The sequence below is a fragment of the Rhinolophus sinicus genome, chromosome 14 (genome assembly GCF_057876585.1).
Source record: "Rhinolophus sinicus isolate RSI-liver-muscle chromosome 14, RSI-T2T, whole genome shotgun sequence".
In the NCBI taxonomy this organism is placed as follows: domain Eukaryota; kingdom Metazoa; phylum Chordata; class Mammalia; order Chiroptera; family Rhinolophidae; genus Rhinolophus; species Rhinolophus sinicus.
The window spans coordinates 20,652,876-20,672,336 of NC_142514.1; the positions used below are offsets into that span (position 1 = coordinate 20,652,876).

The window sequence follows — 19,461 nt, forward strand, 5'->3', positions numbered from 1 at the left end:
CAAAGAGTGACAATTTAACTTCTTCATTCCCAATTTGGATGCCTTTTATTACTTTCTCTTGCCTGATTGCTCTGGCAAGGACTTCCAACACTATGTTGAAAAGCAGAGAAAAAAAGAAAAAGAAAAGAAAAGCAGAGGTGATAGGGGACAGCCCTGTGGTGTTCCTGAATGTAGAGCAAAGGGCTTCAGTTTTTCACCATTAATTATGAGATTACCTGAGGGTTTGTCATATATGGCCTTTATTATGTTAGGTATTTTCCTTCTGTACCTATTAAGTGTTTTAATCATAAATGGATGTTGTATCTTGTCAAATGCTTTTTCTGTATCAATTGATATAATCATATGATTTTTGTCCTTTATTTTGTTTGTGCGATGTATCACCTTGATGGATTTGCGGATGTTGAACCATCCTTGTGCCCCGGGGATGAACCCCACTTGGTCGTGATGAATAATCTTTTGAATGCATTGTTGTATTTGATTTGCTAGAAATTTTGTTTAGGATTTTTTGATGCAAAAATATTTTAATTTTCATGAAGTCCAATTTGTCTTTTTTTTTCATTTGTTGCCTGTGCTTTTGGTGTCATATCCAAGAAATCATTGCCAAATCCAGTGCCATGAAGCTTTGCCATACTTGTTCTTCTCAGAGTCTTATAGGTTTATATCCTACATTTAGGTCTTTGATCCGTTTTGATTTAATTTCTGTATATTATGTTAGGTAAGGGCCCAACTTCATTCTTTTGCATGTCGATATCTAGTTTTCCCAGCAAGATTTGTTGAAAAGATTCTCCTTTCTCCATAGAATGATTTTGGCACCCTTATTGAATCTCATTTGACCATATATGCGAGGTTTTATTTCTGGGCTCTCTATTCATTATTTTGATCTATCTGTACCAGTACCATCCTGTTTTGATAATGGTAGCTTTGTAGTACATTTTTAAAACAGGATATATGAATCCTCCATCTTTGTTCTTCTTTTTCAAGATTATTTTGTCTATTTGGGGTTCCATAGGAATTTTAGAATGGGCCTTTCTATTTATGCAAAAAATGTCATTGAGATTTTGATAGGAATTGCATTGAATCTATAGCTCACTTTGGGTAATATTGACAGCTTAACAATATTAAGTTTTCCAATCCATGAACATGGGATATGTTTCCATTTGTGTCTTCTTTAATCTATTTCAGCAATGTCTTATGGTTTTCAATGTACAAGTTTTTCACCTTCTTGGTTAAGTTAACTCGTAAGTATTTTATTCTTTTTGATGTTATTGTAAATGGAATTGTTTTTGAAATTTTCTTTTCAGATTATTCATTGTTTGTGTATAGAAATGCAACTGGTGTGTGTGTGTGTGTGTGTGTGTGTGTGTGTCTGTTGACTTTGTATCCTGCTACTTTGCTAAACTTATTTATTATCCCTAACATTTTTTGTGTGTGGAATCTTTAGGGTTTTCTACTGATAAGATGATATCATTTGCAAACAGAATTCATTTTACTTCTTCCTTTCCAATTTGAATACCTTTTATTTCTTTACCTTGCCTAATTGATCTGGCTAGAACTTCCAGTACCATGTTTGATAGAAATGGCAAAAGTGAGCATGCTTATCTTGTTCCTGATTTAGAGAAAATCTTTCTTCAGTATGATGTTTGTCGTGGGTTTTTCACAAATGGCTTTTATTATGTTGAGGTAGTTTCCTTCTGCTACTAGTTTATTGAGTGTTCTTCTGTTTTGTTTTGCTTTGTTTTATCATGAGAGAGTGTTGAATATTGTCAAATGCTTTTTCTTCACCAATTGAAAAGATCATATTTTTTTCCTTCATTCTGTTAATGTGGTGCATTACATTGATCAATTTTCATATATTGAACTATCCTTGCATTCCAGTAATACATTCCATTTGGTCATGCTGTATAATGCTTTTAATATGCTGCTGATTTTTGGTTTGCTAGTATTTTGTTGAGGATTTTTGTGTCAATGTTTATTAGGGATTTGGGTCTGTAGTTTTCTTTTCTCATAGTATCTGTCTGGCTTTGGTATCAAGGCAATACTAGCCTCATAGAATGATTTAGGAAGTGTTCCCTCCTGTTTAATTTTTTGGAAAAATTTGAGAAACATTAGTATTAGCTTTTCTTTAAATGTTTGGTAGAATTCACCCGTGCAGACATCAGGTCCTTCTTTCTCTTTTGAAAGATTTTTATTATTATTATTGCTTCAATCTCTTTAGTAGTTACAGGGTCTATTCAGATTTTCTATTTCTTCATAATTTAGTCTTGGTAGGCTTTGTGTTTCTAGGAATCTTTCCTTTTCATCTAGTTTACCCAATTTTTTTACCATACAGTTGTTCATAGTGCCCTCCTATAATCTTTTTTATTTCTATAGAATCAGTAGTAATGTTATCATTTTCATTTTTGATTTTAGTAATTTAAGTCTTCTCTCTTCTTTTCTTAGTCCATATAGCGAAAGGTTTGTCAATTTTGTTGATCTTTTCAAAGAACCAACTTTTGTTTCCATTGTTGTTCTCTATTGTTTTTCTATTCTTTATTTCATTGACCTCTGTTGTAATCTTTATTGTTTCCTTCCTTTTGTTAGCTCTAGTTTAGTTTGTTCTTCTTTTCCTAGGTCCTTATGTTGTAAAGTTGGGTTTTGTTTTTTTTTATTTGAGATTTTTCTTGTTTTTTAATGTAAACATTTATATTTATAAATTTTCCCCTTAGCACCACTTTCACTGAGTTCCATAAATTTGGGTATATTGTGTTTTTGTTTTCTTTCATCTCTAAGTATTTTTCTAATTTCCCTTGTGATTTTTTTCTTTGATTCATTAGTTCTTTAACAGTGCATTGTTTAATTACCACAAATTTGTGAGTTTTCCAGTTTTACTTCTATTATTGATTTCTAACTTCATCAGTTGCAGTTGGAAAAGATACTTTGTATAATATGTCTTTAAATCTATTGAAACTTAATTTGTGGCCTAGCATATGGTCTATCCTGGAAAATGTTCCAGGTGCACTTGAGAAGTCTGTGTATGCTGTTGTTGGGTAGAGTGCCTCCTATATGTCTGTTGTATCTAGCTGATCCATTGTGTTGTTGAAGTTCTCTATTTCCTTACTTACCTTCTGTCTGGTTGTTCTATCCAATATTGAAAACGGGGTATTGAAGCCTCCAACTACTATTATAGAACTATTTCTTCCTTCAATTCTGTTAGTTTTTGTTTCATATACAGTAAATCCTCACTTAATGTCATTCATAGGTTCTTGGTAACTGACTTTAAGCAAAATGACATACAATAAAACCAAGTTTACCGTAGGCTAATTGGTGTAAGTAACAGTTAACTCCTTAAGGCATATTTCTGGTCACAAAAACATAATTAAACTTGTAAATAAAGACCCCAAACACTTCTAAATTAAACATTGAAATAAATATGAGGTATACATACTTTAAGACTGAGGAATCAAAACTAGTAAAATAATTATTTTCCACCCCACTTATTCCATTTCAAGGTCATGGGTAGCCAGAACCTATCTCAATAGCTCAAAGTGCATGGCAGAACCAATCCTGGACAGAATGCCATTCATAGCAAGGTGCATTCATATACCCATCTTCACTCAGACTGGCACAATTTAGATATGCCAGTTAGCCTAACATGCACATCTGTGGAATGTGGGAGGAAAATGGAGTACCCAGATAAACCCATGCAGACGTGGGGAGAATGTACAAACTCCAGACAAACAGTAGCCCCAGCTAGGAATCAATTTATTCTCATCAATGTTATAATGACATGATGTTGAATGAAACAATGTTATTCAAGGATCGACTGTATTTTGATGGTCTGCCATTAGATGCATAAATGTTTATAACTGTTATATCTTCTTGCTATATTAAACCCTCTATTAATATATAACGTCCTTGTTTGTCTCTTGTAAACCTTTTTATTTAAAGTCCATCTGGTTTGACATAAGTATACCCACCACGGCTCTCTTTTGGTTACTATTGGCATGAAATATCTTTTTCTTTCCTCTCATTTTCAAGCCATCCTCTTTTACAAGACTTGGAGTGTCTCCCCAGCACCCCCTACTGACAAGGTCTGACATTGCACCACTGGCATAGGAGAAACATTTAGAGGGTCCAACTTCAGTGTCCCAATGCAGAGCAAAGAAGAGTGAAATTTGAGCTAAGAAGCAATAAATTGATAATGTGCACACTCCCCTAATTTTCAGAGCATTAATAGAGACATCTTTTCTAAAGATGCTGAGTTCTGGAAATGGGCAAATGTCCAAGGCCTCATCTGATGCTTTATCTGCTCAATAAAAATAAAACATCGATAGTAAAAACATCAGCTCCCAGGTAGGCACTGTGTGTAATGTCTTACATATATTATTTTATTCAGTTCTCACAATAATCCAATGAGATAGATAGCATTATTTTCGCCATTTTCCAAATGAGGAAACTGTGGGTGAGATAGGTAAAATAGTTGGTCCTGAAAACAACACAACAGCTGTCATTCAAATTCAGGTCATCCTGATATTATGTCCTTCAGCAAGTGGTATCTAATTACTACTTGTGTACCTGTAAGGATGGGGAGCTTATCACCTCTTGAGGTCGCCCCTACTCTCTCTGGACAGCTTTGATTATTGGAACCCTCTTCCTTCAGCCTAAATTAAGGGTGTGTACTCTCTGTTCCACATGGAAGCTCTTTTTGTGTTTCAAGATATTTCCTTTGTCTATGTTGGGATTTTTCTTCTCCATAGCTAACAGCTCGTTTCCCTTTAGCATTCTGCCTCATGCTTTTTTGACCAAGCGTGGGTTTTCTCTTCCCTTTTCCATTGCCGTGCAAAGGTGGATGCAGCTTTCCACCGATGGCTTTCCCAGGGCAGGGCCACACTGTCTGTCTCTGCCTGTCCCAAGGATCTAGCAAGGGAAGTCAGATTGTTTCTCTGAGCTTTGGTTTTTGTCTTTTAGTTCTGGGGCAAAAATGTATGTCTAAGTGGGTTTCTAGGGGTAGTCGATAAAGTAACATATAAGAACGTGTTTGACTCAATGCAGATTGGAGAAAACTAGATCAAGTCCACTGATACATGGAGAAAATCTGGGAATTATTCCCAGTCCTACCGTGTGGCAAACAAGAACTAGAACTAGCACCTAGGTTTCCTGATACCCAAGCCTGACCTCTCCTCATACATTAGAGGCAAAAGGCAGCTTCTCTCCTCTCAGATGCAACAGTGAATCACATCACATGAGGGTGGCCACGTGCCCTTTCTCAAGCATCAAAGATACCGGAATTAATTAGGAGCAACATTTATAGAGACACCCATGGTGCTAGGATCAGCCCTTTTCCCTCTGCCTTTTTTCTTCCTCTCCTTCCCTCTCTTTGATGAGTTGACATCCTACAAAAGTTGAACAGTGTGACAGAGAGTTCTGAGTGGCTGGTGGGGTCCCTCTGAGGACTACTGTGCATTCCCTGTAATGACATTCATTAGTCTGTCTGACATCAATACTGCTCTCAGGTTAATATGTTTAACTTAATGAGGCATTTATTTTCAGTTAAAAAATCTCCTGAAGAAACATGTTTTCTCCTGACGAGTTCAGCTGATGAGTAGACTAATGTTGGTCTCGAAAGCGTTAAGATTAAGAAAATGAATATAACCAACTTCTTTCTCAGATATAGGCTATGCTTAAATGAAGTTGTGTTAAGCTGCCTATTTCTTAGGGGAAGAAACAGGCAGAAAATCGTCACTTGGCTCTCTGATTTGTCCTCCATTTGCTTATTTGTTTACTCCAAAATCCAAGGATATGAAAAGGCCAAGGACCAATGTGTGATGAGAGGAAAGAATGTTTGCAAATGAGCAGCCTGAGAGCCCAGAACATGAAAGAGATTGCATGTGACCCTAGGCCACAGGAACCATGAGTGCAGAGGCCAGAGGTGAGAGTGTGCCCAGTACACTCAAGGGTCAGCAAGGAGGCCCAGGTGGCTGGGGCAGAGTGGGGGGGGGGGGGTAGGGGGAGTTAGGGGACGGGAAGTCACAGGGGTCCTGGGAGCCAGGGAAGAAGGACTCCGGCTCTACCCTGAGAAAGACGGGAGCCATGGAGGTGTGAGCAGAGAAGATAATTAGTTGCAGTGGCATTTTTAAAGGCTCTCTTCCTGGTCCTCAGTGAAAAAGGGACCACAAGGGGCAAGATGGAGTCAGGGAGACGGATGGACAGAATCATCTGGGCTGCGGGTGATGGTGGACCTCACTGGAATGAGGTCATGAGGGTTGGAGATGAGGAATTTTAAAAACACCAACACAGCACCTGGCACACAGTAGGCCCTCAGGAGATGGCAGCTGTGATGATCGGAATATGGAAGGTGCTGAGGCATCTAAAATGAAATCTCCCAGCTGCCTGTCATTACCTGAATTCAGGCTCGCACACGAAATTGAAAAGAAGAGATTGCAGGGAGAAGTCTCTTGCATTGGAGCAAACAAGAGGGCAGGATTACATAAGTGATAAAAGGCTAACATTTCACATGTTCGACAAGCTTAAATTACACACATTCAGATATTTAAGGGGTAGGAAACCTTTAAAAACAATTTTCCTTTTCTTGGTTAAAAATATATAGTATGTAAATGGTTGGGGGGCAAGATATGTGTGTTGTAGCTTGAATTTTCCCAAATCTAACCCTTTCTTTTTATAATAAATTCATTTGATGGGTCTTTTAACTTGATGTAATGCCACATTCACACAGGGGGACAGGTCAGTATTTTCTTTTGGTGTGAAACTAACAGCTACTTTAGGTTTTTAAACATGTGCCTTTTAAGCAGTAGAGGTAATTCTAAAAAGAAAACAAACAAAAAAAGTAGCCCCAGGGCAAATTGGCCTCCAGCTGCTGGAAAGCCAGGTTTCATGCCTGTTAGCTTTTGATCTTGATGAGAGGAACTGGCAAGGAACCTTCTCCGTCATCTCAGCTTGGAAGTTCGGTATCTCCATAAATTTCAACCCTACCTACAAGACACCTATTCCTTTAAGATATGCCTTCTTACCTTCAATTTATATGCACCAACCACTACTCCTGGTCGTATTCCTTCAGCGCAGGCCTGGCTTCTAAGGGCCAGCTCCTGTGTTTCATCGAGCCTTCTAAGCTCACTCTGACCTCCTCCTAAGGGACAGGCCAGAGGGGCCAGAGAATAACCACCCCCACTCTGGCCCCGCAATAGCCTTCAACCAGGGACCCAAGTTCCCTGGGCTCTCAGATGGGAGCACCCTGAGGCAGGCCTTCTGGTCCCAGAGTTTCCCTAACAGAATTAAGCCCTATCTACCCACAGGCTGGGAAAGGTTGCTGGGTCAGACGCAGCCCAGAGGACATCACCCAGAGTGGTCTGAGCATGTATCTTAAGAACAGAAAGACAGGACCGAGGCTAGAAAGAGTCAGCAGCAGGATGGTGGGGTGAAGGGGTTGCGGGAAGCCTACACCGAAGCCCCAGAGAGGAGACAAGACCCAGACAAAGAGCTGAGGTGGGCCAAGAGGACCTGCGATAGAGGAGGAGAAGCAAAGTCATGGGAAGGGCGAGTGGCTCAAGGGCGAGCCTGTGGGCAAAGGTAGACCCCACACATTGACACAGCCACTTTCGAAACTGCCATCATCACTCAAGCTGGACTTGTGCATAACCTTTTCCCCAGCAAGTCTACTCCTGGGTCTATGCCCCATGAGAATGCACTCATATGGTCACCAGAAGGTCCATAACACCACTACCCACAGCAGTTGCAAAAAGGGAGAGTACCCAAATCCCATCTAGAGTTGATGGATAAATAAATCGTTGCATATTCACACAAGGGAACACCAGCCATTGATAAGAACAAACAATGCACAGTTTAATGCAGTCGCTTGGATAAATCTCACAGTGTCACGCAAAGGAAGCTGCACGTGTGGGAGCACAGAAAGTATGAGTCCATTTGCCTGAAGTTCTAGAACAACACAGGTAATCCACGCTGTTAGAAGTCAGGACGGCAGTGACAGGGAGGGAGGGCACAGAGGGACTTCTGGGGGGCTGGTGCGATTGTTTGCCCAAATTCTTCAGCTATACATTCATGATTTGTGTGCTTTTCCTGTCACATACTATATTACACTGTCATGAAAATTTACTTCAAAGGCCCCGGGACTTTGTTGTGCTGGAGGGACAGCTACGGGATCACATTGGACCAAATACCACAACATATAGTTTACTAACAAGTGGTACGCACGTGTTGAATGAATGAATGAATGAATGAATGAACAAGTGCATAAACAAATGAACAAAGAAATAATGACTAAATGCATGCTGGAGGTGACGAATGCATGAACATATTCATGACTGAATAAATGAATTCATGAAATAAAGGAGGAAAGAATGAAGAAATCTCTGAGAACTGCATATAGAGTGGGCGCACAAATGGGCAGCCAAGGAAAGAATGAAAGACTGAATGAAAAGACAAACAATGGGAACAGGAATGGAGGAAACAAAGAATGAAGGAAAGAATACATTACTACCTAATGTGTGTGAAAAAAATGATCACTGAACGAACAAAAACTGAAGAGGTGAACAAGTGAATGAACAGAGGGCACATCAGTGAACACGAGTGGGTACTTGAACGTTTATGTGCCCGGTGGGGCAGGAGAGAAAGGGTAAGTTCAAGGGCAATAAACCCCGAAGTCCAAGGGAAGTATCTCCACCGGACATGAGGCCAAGGCCTTGGCAGATCAGCCAGAGAAGGTGCCTTATTTCAGATTTAATAAGAATACAGAATTGTACACCTGAAATCTATGTGACTTTACTAACAATTTTCACTCCAATAAACTTTAAGTAAAAAAAAAAAAAAGAAATGTGACTTACAAGGTAGGAACATCTATCCTCTGCTCTTTAATATACTAGCTTCTACCTCATTAAATGTATATTCATTAAAACCAAATAAAATTTAAAATTCAGCTTGTCAATTGCACTAAAAAAAAGAAAAAACAGAATGTTCCTTAACAAACGTCAACTGAAGCCTCCAAGTATGCCGCTCCGTGGGACTAACTCTGGGTTCAGTGGGAAGAGCTAAATGGAATTGACTATGTTGCTTTCACAATTAGGTCACAGATAATTACCTATTATCTAGCGAACCCCCAGCATGATTTTAATAATCACTATTTAAATAACACATTTTCACAGTCTCCGTACAAATTAACCTCCAGAGGTATAATTAATGTCAACATGGGGAAAGTTTGCTGTGTGGCCTGGGAATGAAAAAGGGGTTGGCGCTGTCACTGTGATTGTCCTGTGAGACTCCGGGGCCAGGTGACCCTGTGGACGGAGCTCAGGTTTGGGAAAACCTGGATCCAGAACACATCAGGAAGTCACTCCCCATCCGGGCCTCTGTCACCTGCCCTGTGAAATGAAGATGGTTCTCCAAATTCCCAAGCTCCCTGGGCTATCGGGGAGTCCTCATTCTAAACCCAGTTCAGGGTCAGAGTTAGTCACACCCCTGTAAGGCAGGGTCTCAGCTCCCGCTCCCCACACAAGAACACAGGATATGGTGAGGCCAAAAAGGAACAACAGAGCCATAGATACTCCTATACCACTATATTCTCGCTGGCAGCTGGTCAAGACACAAAAGCAAACATCCGCCAGTACCCCAACAAGGGGTCTTCCTGCACCCCAGTCTCGCTGACGGCTGGGCGAGACACAGGAAGTAGGATCAACACGATCCGCAATGGAATCCACTTGCTAACTGCACTTGCTGCCACAATCCGCCGTCCGCTTCTCTGCCAACCAACCAACCCCCTTGCCAGTGTAGCAGTGGCAGTTATATTAGTGGCCAGTGGCTAACCGGTAACAACTGATGGCCCCACAGCCACAGCTGATGGCCATCTAATAACCGAGCCAGCACCTTTCTGCGTGAAGCCGAGAGCCTGGAAACTACTCTCTGGGACTCTGTCCCCACACCCCAATATTGTGCCCCCACAGCATGGGGCACGTCCCTCATCTCAGGGTAACGGGGCCTCATCTTGACGCATGTTTCTCCCCCACCAGACTGAGGGTGGGAACCGATCTGGCCCTCACTGCACGCTCAGCACCCAGCATAGTGCCTGCATGCAGTAGGTGCTCAATGAATGTTTAAAGTAATGGATTAACCTTATCACATATTGTGTGTTTAATGAACTGCCTTTATAAACAAAAGATAGTTTAATAAACAGCGACTCACAAAGCACTCTGACTTCACTCCCAGCTCCCGCTTCTCTCCTAGGCCATCTGTCCTCCCACTTAAATGAGTTTCTCAATTTCAGCACTTTTGACATTTTGGGCCCGATCATTCTTTTGGGGGGGGGCCTCTCCTGTGCATTGTAGGATGTTCTGGAACAAACTGGGCCTCTTCCCGCTAGATGTCAGGAGCACAACTCCCCACCCCAACCCCACTAAGTTGCCATAACCCAAACATCTCCACATATTGCCAAGTGTCCCCTGACCAGCAAAAATCGACCCTGGTTGAGAACTACTGCTTTACCTGAAGGAATGCAGTTTGGGGGATATTTCAAGAATAAAAAAATGATAGTAGTTTTGTTATTGACTAAGTGAAGGATAAAGCAGAGGTTGTCTCGGGAAAGAGGCTTTTTGTGTCTTTGTCCGTTTGGAAATTTCCCTGATGGACTGCTTGAGCCAGTATGATAATCTCTTATTCTTCTGATAAAATAAAGCTTGGTTGCAGAAAGCTTTATCATCAGAGGGGGAAAGAAAAAAGAAGACATTTACATTGCAATGTCCAAAAAATCCATTTCTTACACAAGGTTCCTGGTTGCAAAGAAGGGAAGGGCAGCCACTCACCCCTGCCTGTGTCGCCCTACACTGAGGGCAGGGCATGCAGTCTCTTTGCACCTCCCAACAGCTGAGAAGGGGTTTCATCCTCCCATCGTGCAGAGGAGAAAACTGAAGCTCAGAAAGGTGACGTCACGTCAACATCAAGTGATGCCACTTTATTAAGCAACTGTCACATGAGACCCAGCAGTGAATGAAGTCTCTGCTCTCATGGAGCTGGCATGGGACTGTGGGTAACAGATCATAAGAGATGAAGGTGTAAAATGTAACAGATGGTGATTGTGTGATGGAGAAAACCACAGCTGGACGTACTTTGTCCTAATGAGCGGTGCCTTTGTCCTGCTGCCCTGAGGCTTCTCAGAGCTGCTTCCTGCTGGGGAGGCTCCTGGGCATGAAGAACAGTCTTATGGGAATAATGGATGTGTGTTTGGAGTAGGACCCACACATACATCCAAGGACAGTTCATTCATTCATTCATTCACTCGTTCATTCATTGCCCAGGTCAGCCCTGGGTGTAAGTCAGTAAAACCAGACAGACAAGGCCCCTTCCTAGAGCTCACACTCCAGCCTGAGGCCTGATGCCTACAAGTCAACACAGATCCATGAGGTCACACCAGCTCTTGGCCTGTCAAAGCCTCAGCTCCCTCGCCTGTACAATGCAGGCGGGAACAGCATTTATTGACCAGTCACCCAGTGCTGGGAATGGTGCCGAGGTTCTACACGCTTCATCTCTGCCCAGCCTCATGTTCGCCCTGTGCACCCACGATGCACAGATTAGGAAACTGAGGACCAGAGAGGTGGTGTCAGCTGGTCAAAGTCATCCTGTCACCAAGTAGCTTCAGGGTCGGAGATTTCCAGTTTGTGTCCAGTCCAGTGGTGTGACTTTGGCTAAGCCTCTCTCCTCTGAGCCTGTTTCCTCATCATTAAAGTGACAATGATGGTGGCACCTGCCTGATGGGGCTGTGATGAGGGGTGAGATGGTGTGTGGGACACACATGGGGCTGTGCCTGGCACAGAGAGACTGTGAGGATGGGGATAGCAACTCCCTCTTGTTTGGTGCTTGCTGCACCTAACCCTCCTCCCAGTAACCCTTAAACGGAACGTGCTGTTATAACCCTTTAACAAAAGGTGCCATTATCTCCAGTTTGTGGGTGAAGACATCAAGGTCAGTGTGCCCAAAGTCACACTTACAGATGGGAAAGGCAGAACCAGGATTCTACCTTCATTCCTAGTGCTTTCGATTGCAAGGATTTTTCTGTTTACTTTGCTGTTTTATTCTCTTTCTCCCTGCTTCTGTTTGGTTCATTTCCTGCCACCATTCATATTGATCAGGTTTTGTTTATTCCCTCTTTTCCCTCTATTGGTTTGGAAATTTCATATTCTGTTCTCCTCTTTAGTTGTTTGGCCTTGAAATCATAATAGGCACACTTGACTTCACAGTCTAAAGTAAATCAATATCCTCCCCACCACACCCCACAGCCCCCACCCCCTCACTCCCCAGAATAGCACAAAAACCTAGAATGTGTTTCCTCTAATCCCCCTTTTCTACCCGGAGGTTGTGCGCTTCAGACCTGCGGCTCTGCCTCCCTTTGTGTCCCTGCATTGGCTGTGATTAATACGGCTGGTGTTGCTGTGCTTGTTTATGGTGTCCAGCCCCAAATTTACCCATCTCTTTGCTCACTATTGCTGGTTTGATCCTCTCCCTTCTCGGTTCAATGGCCACCTTCCTGAATAATTTTTTTTCTTTTTTCTTTTTTTTTTTTAGTTCTTTTAACAAGAGCCTGCAAGTGTATCTTTGCCTGAGAATGTATTTCTTTCTCCTTCATTTTTGAATGATAATTTAGCTGGGTCTAGAATTCTACTTTGCTCATTTCATTGGCACTAAACATATTGTTCCCAGCTCTCTGGCCTCTAATGTTGCTGGGGAGAGTCTGCTGCCTGTTTGTCATTCCCTGGTAAGCCATCTGTCTTCTCATGGGCTACTTTTTAAAGATCTTCTCTTTTCTTGGTGTTCTGTATTTTTATTACAGTGTTGCCTAATCATGGTTTTAATTTTACATATCCTGCTTGGAATTCATAGAGATGTTTAAAGGGGTGAGTACTGGTCTGTGTGTGGGAGGAAAGAAGTTTGCCAAATACTATCAGCATGTTGTTGATATTATTAGTATTGTCTTAGAATCCTGTAGGCTAGGTGGCTTATAAATAACAGAAATTTATTTCTCATAGTTCTGGAGGTTTGGGCGCCCAGAGGAAGGATGGGGTGTCTGGTGAAAGCCCGTGTCCTAGTTCACAGATGGCCATCTTCCCTCTCTGTCCTCACATGGCAGGAGGAACAAGAGTGCACTCTGGGGTCTGTTTTATAAGGGCACTAATCCCGATCATGAGGGCTCTACTCTCATGACTTAATTACTTCTCAAAGGCCCCACTGCCTAATGCTGTCATATTGGGGATGTAATGAGGTTTCAACATATGAATTTGGTGGTTGGTGGGGGAGACACAAACATTCAGTCTACAGAAAATAGTAATATCGATAATAATTAATAAGTGTTATCACTAACACGTACTGAGGATTTACTACCTACCAGGCACTGTTCTAAGAGCTGTGTGTAGACACATGATAGATAGATAGATGGATAGATCACCTTATTTCCTCCTCAAATGACATCGTAAGGAAAGTACTAGCATTATCCCCATTTTACAGATGATGAAACTGAGGCACAGAACAAGAGTTCGTTAGAGAAAAGGAGCTGGGGGTGGAGGGGGAAGGGTCAGGCAAGTCGGAGTTCACATCTCACCAGTGATGTGGCCTTGAGCTAGTGACTCCACCTTTCTGAGCCTGAGTTTCCTTCTCTGCCAGATGGAGGATGGGCTAGGACCCCTGCAGGACACGAGGCAGAGGCAGCAGACACCACAGTGCCACCTCCCTCCCTGAAGATGCAGTTGGTGCCAAGTCCCCATTCTGTTTCCAGGCACATTCAGGGGCTCCAGGTGCCCAGAGGAGAGGATGGACCCTTAGTGAGAGAGGACCTGGGTGAGCTGCCTTCTGGGAATTGCCTGGAGTCTGTGGGGCCCACACAGTCCAGAGACACTTCCTAGCATCACTTCTGGGGTCCAAATCCTACCTGGCAGGGAGCAGTGGACCCTCAATGCCAACTCTGAAGCTGTTGGCAGAGGGGCTGAGCTCCGCAGATGGGACTGGACTCCCCAACGCAAGGATCTTTGATTACTTTTTAATGAAAAACATGTTTGCATCCAAGCTGAAATTATATTGTCAGCAGTTAATTATCACATGTCAGACAAGCGTGTGCCCAGATTGTGGGTCTAATTTCCACATAGGTTTGCAAAAGCCTCGTCCTCTTATTTGATGAGGCTTCTCTGAGAGAGAGGCATTCATTGTTGGAAAGAGCGCTTTTTTTAAATCAAAATTTTTTTTTTAAATAAACAGGTTTCCATGGTATCTGAGTGAGGCCTCTTTGCAAGGAACAGAAAAGTTCTTAGTGTAGTTTAGGCAGAGACGTAAGCTGGGGTGGGGGGAATCCCAGGTCCAGGTGTGTATCATGGAACTCAGGGGCCCCTAGGCCACATTAGGGCCTGAACTGGGACAGTAGAAAGTACTTCGAACAGGGTGGGGTGTAGGGGAGGAAGGCATCAAGGCCACCCACCCCCCGGTGGTCAGAGCTGCCAGGTGGAGGGCCAGAAAGGGAGGACAGGGGGCCATCGGCTATCAGTGTGTGTCCTGGTCGCCTGGTGTCCATGCAACCCCAATATGGACCAGCTCAGAGCTCAGAATCAAAAGGAGTGAAAGCAGATGGAATTTCACTGAGATACCATTTCTCCCCATCAAATCAGCAAGATTCCCAGCGCTGGCAGTGGTCTGGAGAGAAGGTCAACTCTTACAATACTCAACAATCATGCCCTTTGTGGAACACTCCAGAACAGCATCACACCTGCATGAAAGCCACAGCCAGCAGTACTCAGAGCCCAGCCCTGGGAACACTGACCCCACCCTCATCAGCTGTGAGGAACCAGGCAAGGTCTTGAGGTAGGTCATGCCTGTCTCCTCCTGCGAAATATAGAGGTGTTACTAGAACCCTCTTCATGGGGCTGTTGTGAGAAGTAAGGGGACAATATTTCATTCGTAGGGCAGCTTCTTCTATGTGGCACACAGCCAGCACTTACTTTTCAGCAAAAGTCCACCAAGAGCCCACTGTGGGAAGACACTGTCGTTGGAAACAGGGAGAAACCCTGATTCGAGAAAGAGGCGACACACTGAGCGTTGACGGTGACTGCAGAGTGGGAACAGCTGGGCTAAGAGCCAGGAGGAAAGGGAAGCAGGGGAGAGTGGTGGAGGGGTTGAGCATTCACAGTTGTAAACAGGGGCTCAGGGAAGACCTGTGAGAACAGGTGACACTGGGGCAAAGGCCTGAAAGAGGTGGGGGACAGATGTGGGGAGGAGGCTCCAGCTGCAGGGAAGGCAAGGGCAGCGGGGCCTTGAGGCCGGAACATGCTGAGTGTCCAGGAAGAAACACAGGGGTGACGGGCTGGTGTCCTGTCCAGCACCGCAGGCGCTGTGGGAAGCGAGAAGGGCAGTGCAGGGCTAAGAAAAGACAGTAGCCAAGATGAGAGTGCGAGAGGGGCCGACGGACTCCAGCTTCAAGGACTGACCCCGAATCGGGCCAACGCATAGTTTTTATTGGTAAACTTCTAAGGAGGTAAAAGATTGTTAATCTCAAGATCTGTGTGTTAGTAGCCTACTAGCTGTCTTTCCGCAAGTTCCCATTGTGTTCCAGCTTGTACTTTGCCTTCACACACACGCACATCTCCAAGGAATCCACTGAAGGGGAGGGACCGATATAATTCCATCGGGCCTCAGTTTCCTGAGGCACTCCCTTGTGAAATCCTGGGAAGAGCTCGAGGGAACAAAGGGTTTGGCAGCTGTAAGGCAACAGACTGGGGTGGGGGTGGGGATGGGGCAGGAGGCTGCAGGGCTCCAAGGGCACAGAGAGAGGCTGGAGCTGAGAGTGGGCCTGGAGCAGAGCAGAGCAGGGGCAGCTCCACCCTGAGTCTCACAGGGCCACCAGGCTGCTGCAGTGACAGGAACAGGGCCAGGCCAGAGGCAACTGCGTGATGGTGGTGGGACCAGGGAGGGAGCCTGGAGAACAGAAGAGGATGCCGGATCTGGGGTTACGTGAAGGCCGAGCAAACTGGACCTGAGAATCACACTCCATGAATATTAGGCATTATTAGTCTTAGAACTTCATACTATTTCACCCAAAATCTCTTTAGAGGAGGCTCTTCTAACCTTTGTTGTTTTGAGAGGTGTTTGTTTTTGTATCATGTCCCAACATCTCCTGAGAGTCACGCCAATGTCAAATGAGTTATGAAACTGTAATTATATATGAGAAGAAAAAAAGAATGAAGAAAGTAAAAACGACTGTCTTTAGAGTGACACATAGTGATTTATATACTCTTTTATACTAATGCTTGCACTTTCCAAAGCGTCCCCATAAGGATGTATCGCTTGCATTAAGGGGAAAGGTCAGTGTTATTCCCAAGGTCCCTGGGCCCTGGCCGAGGCCGTCTGTCCCAGGCTGCACTTCCCCACCCCCAGCTCAGGCGCCTGGTGCACTTGGCGTCTGTTCTGCCCAATTAGCCCTTTATTAGAGATCGTTTGGTTCTCTAATTGTCCACCCTGCATAATTTAGCACGGCCATCTACTGTCTTGTTCTCTGGCCTCAGTTTCTTTGTCTCTAAGTGCAGTGGTGGCAGAAAGGGAGCTCTTTAGAGCCTCGTCAATGCCAACGCTCCCTTGGGGCCAGGAATAATAAATGCCAGCCCTGCGTGCCAGGCACTGGGCTGAGCGCTTTACAGGCATTGGTCCACTGAACTATTTCAACAGTCCTGCAAAGGAGGCACAGTTATTATCCCCCCATTTTAAAGATGAAGTTACTAAAGCTCAGAGAGGTTTAGAAACTAGTCTGAGTTCACACAGCTCAGAAGTGTTGGAGCTGGGCCTTGAACCTAGGCAGTCTGCTCCAGAGTCCCTGCTCTTCCTGCTCCATTGAGTGTCAGCCTTTGCTGTTCCTGGACCCTCTGCTAGGGGTTTGCAAAGACAAGACGAGGGCATTTGCCTGCAAGATATTAATAAATAATAATAATAATAATAACAACAACAAGGCCAGGTAATGTGCCTTGAGGGCTCACCACGCGTCAGACATTTAACACACACTAGGGCGTGGAGTCCCCACAATGTCCTACAAAGCGGATTGTCACAGTCGCCATGTTACAGGGGAGGATCCAAGGCACAGGGAGGCCCGGGGTTTGCCCAGAGTCCCGCCCCAAGCCCAAGCGCTGCCCGCAGGTGTCATGTGAGCTCGGGAGCCGCCTCCCGCTGAGGTATCCTCTTTGAATCCTCATGGTAACCCTGTGTGGTCGGCATTACTGTGCCCATGTGACTGAGGGAAACCTGAGGAGGCTCAGAGAGGTTAGGCCACCTGCCCAGTCACACAGCGAGTGAGTGCTGGAGGCTGACTCTGAACCCAGGTCTGTGAGATCTGAGGCCGTTGTCGGCTCCCTGCTCCAGTGGCAAGAGGCCTAGGCCTGTACCTTCCAGGTGCAGGAGGAGTTACCCAGCTGCGGGCTTGGGGCCAAAGACGTCACCTGACGCTACATGAGAATAATAACAGCAGAATCCTTCACTGAGCGTGTCACACGTATTAACACGTCTAAGTCTGGCCTCCGCCCCATAATACAGCTTGTATTATCTTCAGCTCACACGTGAGAAGACTGACCTCAGAGAGGTTAAGTAACTTGCCCACCGTCTCACAGCGAGGAAGTGGCAAAGCCCAGATGAAAGCAGGGCCGTCCAACGCCAGTGGCCTAACCACTTCACCACACTGACTCCCTCTATGAAGCCTGGGGCTCAGGATCTTTAACAGGAGCTGAGCCTCCTCCATTAGGGTTTGGAACCAGAAGGTAACAACGGCCTCCGGGAGAGGCCCTCAGAGATAAATGGTGAGCTGAGACCCTGAGAGCAGGGAGGGGAGAGAGCAGGAGGCTCCAAGGAGGGAAGGGGTGGGGGAGCTGGGAACCCAAACGGCCAACTAACCCCAGGCCTGGGTGGGCTCCCTGAAGGGACCCCAGGTGACACAGGGCAAACTGCTGGAGAGGGGCAGTCACTTTGTTACTGTGGCCATCACTGTCTGCCACATGGAGACCTGTCAGGCACAGCTGGGGTGGCTGGTGGCCATCTCAGCCCCAGAAGCTGTGATTCACCGTGGGTCCTAAATTTAGCGAGAGTCTATTGTCCAGCATAATTGTTCTAATTGTCATTGTCATGGCCAATAAGATTTTGTGAGGGCCATAAACGCAGAATGTCTGAAGTGGGCCCCAGAGAAGGGACAGTCCTTGGATGGTTCAGACGGGATTTAAAAGGGAAGTAGGGGTGACCTGAAGCCTTGGGGAGACTCAGGTTGGGGGGACTGGCTGCCTGTTCTAGGGGGAAAAGGAGGCATTTCACAGAGTCACAGAATGCCACCCTCACCAAACCTTAGAATCAGAGGATGTTAGAGCACAACTCAGTAATAAATGTTATAATCTTTGAAGATTAGAAACATACTGTCCATCTACCTACTTTAGATCTCCCCACACTCCTCCTCACCAGCCGAATCCCGTGCCTAGAACAGAGCCTGGCACAGTGAGCTCTCAGTAAACTGTTGGGCGAGAGATTGGTTGGGGAATGGGCCTCACCTTCCCATCTGGAAAAGAGGGAATTCAAATCTGGTGGCTCTCCCCCATGCACCTCCTCCTCCACCCCAAGACCACCTCTCTGGAAAGCCCAGAGGGCCAGAAAGGCTGGACATGGTGGGGACGGCTGCAGGTCTGAGTGAGGGTCCGGCAGCGGTGACAGCCACCCCCCCTCCCAGCCCCAAGTAGGGCTGGGCTGCACATTTCATTTCACAGTTTGTGCCCAAGTTTACAGTACAGTGCCAGCCTTGTGTGCAGTTATTAAACTGATGTACCTGCAGATGTATAATTGTTGGAAGTAGCTTTCGCATATTTCAATAAAACTATAAATGTGGAACATATTATCCATCATTATCATATGCTTATGTTCTATGTTAAGGATATATAGTGTATACTATTTCCCCAAAGAATGGAAGTTGCAATTCATGACCAAGAAATAATGACTCCATTAATTTTATTGTGTATTCATCGTCTTGGAGAAAGAGAGGTAGCTGGGAAAGTGGGCAAATCCCCCCCCCCCCCCCACACACACACACACAGACAGGTTCTAGGGCCCAGGAGCTCAGAAGGGACAGAGGAGACAAGGCTAGGAGACAAGCCCCAGCCACCACCTGGACCCTGACACAGCAGGGCAGGAGGCGTTACCTGAGCACCTGCCTGTGAGGCTCCCTCCAAGCCCTGCAGGGGGTCAGAGCATGGCAGCTGGAGCCTGATGGTCCTGGAGCCCCACCTGCCCTCCCTTACCTGGGTCACCTCCCTGAGCCTCAGTGTCCTCAGCTGTAGAATGGGGGTGAGGGCACCCAGCACACACAGGAAGTGTTCACATGTGTGAACTGGCACTCCCACTATTGTCACCCCAGGACAGTTACAGGGGAAGCACCATGAGCCCCGTTTTACAGAGGCTCATCACTGCAATAGCTAA

General features: G+C 45.1%; 1 long non-coding RNA gene across 1 annotated transcript in view; it reads left to right on the top strand.

Annotated features, from left to right (window-relative positions):
* The window catches only part of LOC148755599 (uncharacterized), a 56,670-nt gene that overhangs the window by 23,836 nt on the left and 13,373 nt on the right, over nucleotides 1-19,461 (top strand). Inside the window, exon 2 of the long non-coding RNA XR_016018597.1 lies at nucleotides 14,643-14,835. This is a non-coding gene — a long non-coding RNA (uncharacterized LOC148755599). The remainder of the gene's footprint in view (nucleotides 1-14,642; nucleotides 14,836-19,461) is intronic.